The following is an 8,058-nucleotide window of genomic DNA, read 5'->3' on the forward strand; positions in this document are numbered from 1 at the left end:
GGTTTGCCCCACCACCGCGCTCAGAGGCTCGGGGGTCGGCTCTGATACCATTTTGTAACGGCCGGGGTCCACATAGCAACGTATTGTCCGGTTCAGGTATCAACCAATCCCCGATTTTATCGCTCTGGGATTTAATCCTAAAACGCGCGTCACTATGTAGAACACCCTCCGCACTTATATACCCAGTTCCCCCCCTTTGCATAGCCGATGTGGGATTCGCCTAAGGTGCTTACACTATTGGTCGAGAGGCAAATCTTGCAAAACATCCACCAGGAATCTCACAAGACCAGTGGGCAAATTTCATTGATTATCGTGCACGCAAAAAAACTAAGGTGATGTTACTAATCTTGCTTATAAGAGTACTACTCTTTATACAACTAAATAAGTATAATTCAAGTAATGATGTTCTTGTTGAATATCTAGGAGATGTGTCTACAAAATAGTGAAAATCGATCCAAATTGACAATCCCACACACTGGAGGATCAAAGAGTCTGGCAAGAAAAAAACATGAGATGGTAATATTACAAAAATTTATCCTAAGTATGAATTTTTCATTCTAACATCAACTAACATTTATGTGAAATTGTTCTAAATTATAGGAAATTGAGAGTGGTCAGCCAGTGAGTAGGGGTTTATTATACATCGCGACACATAAGAAGAAAGACGGATCTTTTGTGAATGAAGGGCATGAACTATAAGCGTAAGTTTTGACACAAACTTAAACTTTACTTTCAAATTTATTTGTTTTTATAGTGTTTGTTTCTAGACACCTTTTACTTTTGTTTCCCAGTTATATCGTAATTCTTAGACCTTTTGTTTGTTAGTCTTTGTTTATTAGAGTCTGAAATTGGTCCCTCTTTAAATTATTAATTTGCAAACATAAAATAACAAACTATAAAAGCAGAAACTTACCACAGCCCTATTTTGTAGAAGAAACAATCTTGTCTTGGTTCTTAACAGAAAAATTGTTCTAAAGTCTTGAGTACAGTTTATTCTTTAAGACTTGGAAAGCCTGCCAAACTTGAAATACTTCATGCACTTCCAGCCTATTTGCTACCAGAAATGGATAATTCTATGGATTTCTCTTCTTAAAGGAAGCACGTCAAGAACATGCCAAATTTATTATGTCAAAATGAAGTTAAAAAATCCTGTAGCTGAAGTTTTACATCTCCAGGAGCACCCCTACTAGTTCACTAAAGAACAAGTGTCAAATGGATAGATTGAGAAATGTAGTTCTGTATCTCCATAAGGAGTCCTAACAGGCTTGAAATCAACAATCTTTACTGTTAACAGTGACAAACTAGATTGAAATTGGGGTCCCAAACAATTGTGCTTGTTAAATTAACTACAAAATTAAAAAAAAAAAAAAAAAGACTCCTTGTTTGATGTTATATTTTCAGATTATAGAAACAATCTCTGGGTTCTAAGTGCTGTTGTCCCCCCAACCACCCAATACTTACTGATGCTATATTTAAATTTGGAACTTAGTAAGTTGTTTAATACAAGTCCGGTGTTACATATATTAGAAGTGTACAGTGTGATGCCTTGTATGTGCAATTCTATGTAAGGGAATAAGAATTTAGTTTGAAAGCACCCATCTCATCATAAAAAATAAAAGAACAACAACTAATGCCTCGTCTATTCATTTCTATGTGGGTGAATATGAATTTGCTTTTAAAATCACCAGCATTAAAAAAGGACAACAAATGCTTGACTAGCAGATGAACGTGGTTCTTTGAGGGTGCAACTTTGGCAAATAATAGATGCTCTCATGCTTCCTGGACTGGCTTCTACGTGGCTGCAGTAGGTTAGAGAAAAGAACATGACAGAAATTGTATTTTAGAAACTTTTTGAGTTATGGAGCTTTGCTTCCTGTAATGCCTCTATTTGCTCTTGGCTCTGCTCGTGCTCATGCATGGTTCAACCAACACAATTTTCCCTCTAATTTGTTGGCGCTTTTTTATGCTTTAGGATTAAGTCACTTGCGGCCCCTTTGGTATCTGAATTAAATTGTAATGTGATAAAATAATAATGGGACTAAATAATAATGTGTCACATTTGGTAAAAGGGGTATGACGTTATAACTACTCCATATTTGGTGCAGTAAGGAGTATTAATAGCATGTTGAATCCATGTCAAAATTGCTTTAAACATGGAGGTCGTGGTTTGTTTTAGTATCACAGGGAAAGGAATGGATGAATTATTTGAGAATAAGCTTTGCTCCCCCATCTTGCGTCTTATATATCTGTCAGTTGTGGTGCAAAGGATTGCTTGAGTTGGAAGGTCTTCAAGGAATTAATGGAAGACTTTCCTGATTAAGATATTCCGTTATTGGTGTTTTTATCCTATAAAGTAAGGGTAACAGTCAATTTCTCATTGGTCCTTTGTCCGTGACTTCAGAATGCTGGTGTATCCTCCAATTGTTTTGTTGGAGCAATGCTTTAAAACCCCACTTCTCCCTCCCTTCTTCTCTGTGATTCTTAAATCAATGATTGAGGCCCACCTGACTTGACTTGCATCTCCGGGGATATGGTGGTAGCTTTAGGCCTTTTTTCTCAATCATATGGTGGTTGGTACCCTTTGATGACTGGTGGCTAATGCAAAATTATTAGTCATGGCTTAGCAGAATTCAAATAGTTATTGTGTTGGTATTGATTCTTAGTCTTTAGAGTTTTTTTTTTTTTTAATTTTTTCCTTGGTTCATTCACTGCGTTCTCATGGACCTCTAAGTTTTTTCATCTCTATTGCATGCTATATATGTTTCTGGCTTGCATTTTATAGCAACCAACTTGCAATTTGGAGGGAGCCACTATATTTCAAAATTTTGTTCTATTAATCTATTTGAATTGTGATTACACAAGGCAACTTAATTGAAATGAGTTAGTATTTTTCCAAGTCGTAATTTACTTTATTCCGTGTGTGATGATATGAATTTTTGTTGTTTGAAAGTGTTGTATACTTTTTTGTTACTTTCCAACTCTTTTCACCTTTCTTTTTTGCTCTCCTCCCTCCCTCTCACTGGTTTCATTTTTCCTTCTGTGAAGATTGAAAAAATTAAAATATAACATCAAACAATCTCTGGGTTCTAAGAATAGACATCATAGGTGTTTGAATTTTTTGCTTGAGGGTTGAAAAATATTAGAACCCATACACACACAAAATAAGTATTGAAAAATTGGATACTGACATCATAGGTGTTTGAGATATCTTGGATGTTTAGTTTCATTATAATACCTACAGATAAGGGGTATTTATATTCGTATATATTTTTTAGTGTTATGTTAGTAGGGTTTGTTAAGGTAAAGTATACTTGTAAAGTTTGTCTCATGTGTTGCAAAATTTCCTCACTAATGCTGCTATAGATGTCTCATTCCTGATAGTTCTCTTTACTTTCCATTTCCTTAATATTTTTGGCAATCATGTTTCATGATTTTATTTTGTCTTATTGTTTGCGACTCATTGTGACCATCCTAGTAGCTATTCTTTGGACCTTTGATTGAAGCAAGGTCTGTTTCTGATATACAACTGCAGCCTAGAAAACGTTTCTCAACTTACTGCTATGCTAGACCGAGGCCAAGAAATTGGTGGCTTTCTGTGGTCACAACAGCCTCTTATTTTGTTTTAACTACTTTCAAAATGAATGATTGTTGAAGTGACAGTTGTATTCATTAAAGACCTTCTAGGTCTAATGTGACAGCCCTTATTTTACTTTCTACCAGAGCAGTCCGAGCAAATGCTTAAAATGAAAAATTATTGTGTACAGACAGACAAAGGCATAGGTTGAAGTCTAAGGTGTTTGAAAAAAAATAAACATAATGTTAGTAAAATCGATGGCATGGTAAATAGGATCTTACCTTGTTGAGAACCATATGCAAATGGTTAACTATTAGAACAAGTTGTGTCAAGCAGCTTGAGACCTTCCTACGTATTTGAGTAAATTCACTATGTATTCTTTGAATTTTGATTATTAAGCTTCAACATTTTTAAATTTTGAATTTTACTTATATATTTAAAATTTATGACTGTTGTGTAATGTGAGTGCCACTGTTGTGTAATCAGCTTGATGATGGTCATATCTTATCTGTCAATTCATTTCTTTCACTTCACTTTGTTGTAATGTTCAAAATTTATGACATCAGTTGATTTCCAATTTGATAGGGGAATTTTATGTCAAGTAGAAAAACATCCATATTTATATAGAAAATTTTTTGTGAGTTGATTTGCTGGTGTTTGTTGTAATTGATATTGATATTGTTTTTTAATCCATACATATACAGGACAAAATTTTTTACATTGAGAGCTAAGACACATCTCCACAATCAGTCTCCTTACACGATTCACTTGCTCAAGTGTTAGGAAAAGAACACTCAGGTCGAGTCTGAGGGTTGGGATTTGGTCCGAGTCCAAATCAAGTTTTTGGGACCATTAGTCAATTGAATGGGAGATCTTCGTCTTCCAATAATACCAGTTATCAAGAACAAGTGAACTTTTTGATATAAGAATTACAAACTAATAAACAAAAGGTTCAAAGTTTAGAGTCACAGCTACAAAATGTTCAAGGTGTAATGAGTTTTCTTTTGACAAACGTTGTGGCGAATATGCCACCTGAGATTGTTACGATGCTCAATTCAATGGTATGTTAATTCTAAAATTATTAATTTTCATTGTTCATTTTAAGTGATTGTTTATGTTTATGCCTACAAATACTTTTAAGAGTATGTTTTTATATTTTGTATACATCTAATACAATTTTAATTATTTCAGGTACCGGATACGAATAGTGGACAAGCTTCACTAGCAGGAAGGCGATCTTCAATATCTAGTCATAACGTTCATGATCTACCACAACCTCATCCACCACAACCTCCAGACTAACAAAATTGATGTACTGTTAAAATATTTGAACAACTTGACTTCTAAACTTTTTAAATTTCATTTTGATATGTAAGTCTATTTTGATTGGACTTTGATATGTTACATGTTTGGATATTTAAGTTGGAATCTTTATAGTTTGTTGATTAAATAGATGTACATATTGTGTTTGTGAATTTGGTGTATTGTGTTTGTGAATTTGGATATTTATGGGTCATTTAGGTATGTACACAGGTAATCAGGTGGGTCATTTAGGTACACAGGTACTTCAAGCAGGTGTTATTGAATACAGCGGCGGTTTAAAACCGCCGCTATATTTTTAATGAATTCATTGTAGCGGTGGTTTCTTAAATCGCCGCAAATCGACTACTACATAAAAATATAGCGGCGATTTTCACTATAGGTTCATTTGCCGCTAAATAAACTTGTTTTTTAAATTATAGCGGCGGTTCTGAAACCACCGCTAGTTATGGCGGTTTAATCAACCGCCGTTAGTTACAGCGGTTTAGAAACCGCCGCTAAAAATGTCACCTAGCGGCGGTTATACCAGCGGTTGCTAAAAATCGCCGCTAAATGCCGCACGACGGTTGTATTAGCGGCGGTTTTAAAAACCACCGCTAAATCACTTAGCGGCGTTTAAAAACCGCTGCTAAAAACCAAATTTTTTGTAGTGGCGGTACATAACCACTGTGCAAAATAATAGGTGCGCAAATAATAATGCCATGCAGTGCTCATGAGATCTTACATAAATATAACACACATGCTCCATTATAGAAATGTACACATCATGCACATTTAAACATTCAATAACATATTCACTCATGAGCCCATTCATGCACATATACATATCTTCAATCACATCCTTTTATGGTCACTCCATTTTATTTAAGGGTAATTATTTATCTAGAGTTATCAATGCATCTCCCATGCATGTAGACTCCATGAACATACCAACACTACAACATATTTTGGTTTTCTCTACGAAATTTTTCGTAGTTAAAAATTCAATTTTTGTAGCAAAAACTAATTAGCTACAAATTTTTATTCGTAACGTGAATCGTAGCCAAAGCCTCGTAGCTAATAGTATTTAGCTACGATTTAATGTTTCGTAGGAAATAATACACTTTTCTCTACGATAAAAAAAACGTAGAGAAAGCATTGATTTTCTACTACGACATATATCGTAGCTAATTATACTGATTTTCGTAGTTGATGATGGCGATTTTCGTAGCAGATAACACAACTTTTACTACGAATGTCAAATTGTAGAGAAAATATTTACTTTTTACAACATCAAATCGTAGCTAATTATGTCAATTTTCGTAGCAATTAGTTTTCACATGCCAATTTTCGTAGCAAATTAATTTTCTCTACCAATATTTTTATAATCAAAAGTTCAATTTTCGTAGTTAATTCTATATATAATTAATATATCACTACCATATCACTAAATTTAATTTCGTAACAAAAAAAAAAATTCTTTTTTTGGAAATAATATTTTTCTCTAAACCTTCATCAATCCTTACAATCTATATAAATTTAAAGCACAATATATAACTTCAAAAATTTTCAATTAATTCCATAACATAAAATTAATGTTAACCACAATCTTCACAATCTCCAACTGTTTTAAATCTAAGTAGTACATAATATCGATACATGTAATGATAGCAACATTAAATCCTAAAATGAAAATGGTTAAAAATTAACACAACAGAAAATTTAGCTCCAAACGTATTTCTTCCTCTACTACTTATGCATATCGAGAACCTAAAAAACAAAAGAAAACAAAAGATCAAACAAATTAGTATAATTTATTACAATATGAAATATTTATTATAATTTGAATAAAGAAAACTAATCATATTGATAACTTAAAAATGCATTTAAATCACTTACCATGAGAAATTATTCAGTAGAGTCAAAATCACATAGACCTTAGACCATTTTTTGGCAGACACCAACTTTTATCCATGGCAAAAGACATTTTTTGAATCACATTAAAAATAAAATTAAATTAAGAGTAAAGTAATATCATCAGGCATAATTAAATTATACTTTGCAATATAAAGCTAAGGTGGACCAAGGACAAATAGTAACAAATCAATTGTTTCGTTGCATATAACAATAAACTTTCATGCAGAATCAATGCATGCATAATTTTTGTTGAATATATTCCACTTTGAAACTCTAATACTTATTGTATCACTCACTGTTTCACGAGTTTTCTCTAAGGACTTTTGACAAACAGATGGTACATGCAAAGATTAAATATATAGTGTGCTTGTACAACTAATTAAATATAGGCATTTTATCAAACATATGGTATACACAAGGATGAACCATAAGCATTTTATTAAATATGTGATGTGCTTATATAACTAAAATAAAAATAATGAATCCAAACAATAAGGGCAAAAACAAAAAAATCAACTCTGGACACACAGATGATTACAAGGAAGAAAAGTACAAACCGGATTACTGCTTGCTTGCGTCTTCAATTCTTCCTGCTGTCTCCAATTGCCTTTTAATTAATTTCATTGTGCCTTCTTCAATTTCTTTCTTCTCTATGCGTTCTTCAATTTCTTTCTGCCCTTTTAATTTCTTTCACTGTCCGCCGGTGCGCCGCTTCCATTCCAAAAATTCCTTCCCATCCTTTCCCTTTATAATATCTTATATTATATATGCGCTGGGCAGCCCTAAGGCCATCCCCAATTCACGCCACTTTAGTACAATATATAATAATATATAATGTATAATATATAATACATATATATAAATATTATAATATAATATAATTAATATATTATTAATTATAATAACTTTAATCATATAATAATATTAATTATTTAAAATATTTATTTTTTTAATTAATAATATTAATTTTAAAATTAATTTTATAATATTTTTTCCTTTATTTCTTTTTTTAAATACACAATTTGCACGATAATTCCGTGAAAAAATTTGAGAGTTTGGGAGGTTTATTTTTAATTAATTTGAATTTTTTAATTGCATATTTTAGAGGGAATTTTTCTCGTTTATTTTTTTATATTTTTTTAATTTTTATTATTTTTTATTTGAAAATATTAAACTTATCTTTTAACTACAATTTAATAATTTTTTAACAAAATCTTATTTTTTTGCTACGTAATTTTGAATCGTAGATAAAACTTTCGTATTGAAAA

General features: G+C 32.2%; 1 long non-coding RNA gene across 1 annotated transcript; it reads left to right on the forward strand.

Moving 5' to 3' along the window:
• The first annotated feature begins 232 nt into the window (after positions 1 to 232).
• LOC127793898 (uncharacterized) lies at positions 233 to 713 on the forward strand. The gene is made up of 3 exons (XR_008021503.1): positions 233 to 332; positions 424 to 516; positions 601 to 713. It is a non-coding gene; the product is annotated as an uncharacterized LOC127793898 (long non-coding RNA).
• The last annotated feature ends 7,345 nt before the right edge of the window (positions 714 to 8,058 follow it).

This window comes from Diospyros lotus, chromosome 2 (genome assembly GCF_014633365.1).
Source record: "Diospyros lotus cultivar Yz01 chromosome 2, ASM1463336v1, whole genome shotgun sequence".
Lineage (NCBI taxonomy): Eukaryota > Viridiplantae > Streptophyta > Magnoliopsida > Ericales > Ebenaceae > Diospyros > Diospyros lotus.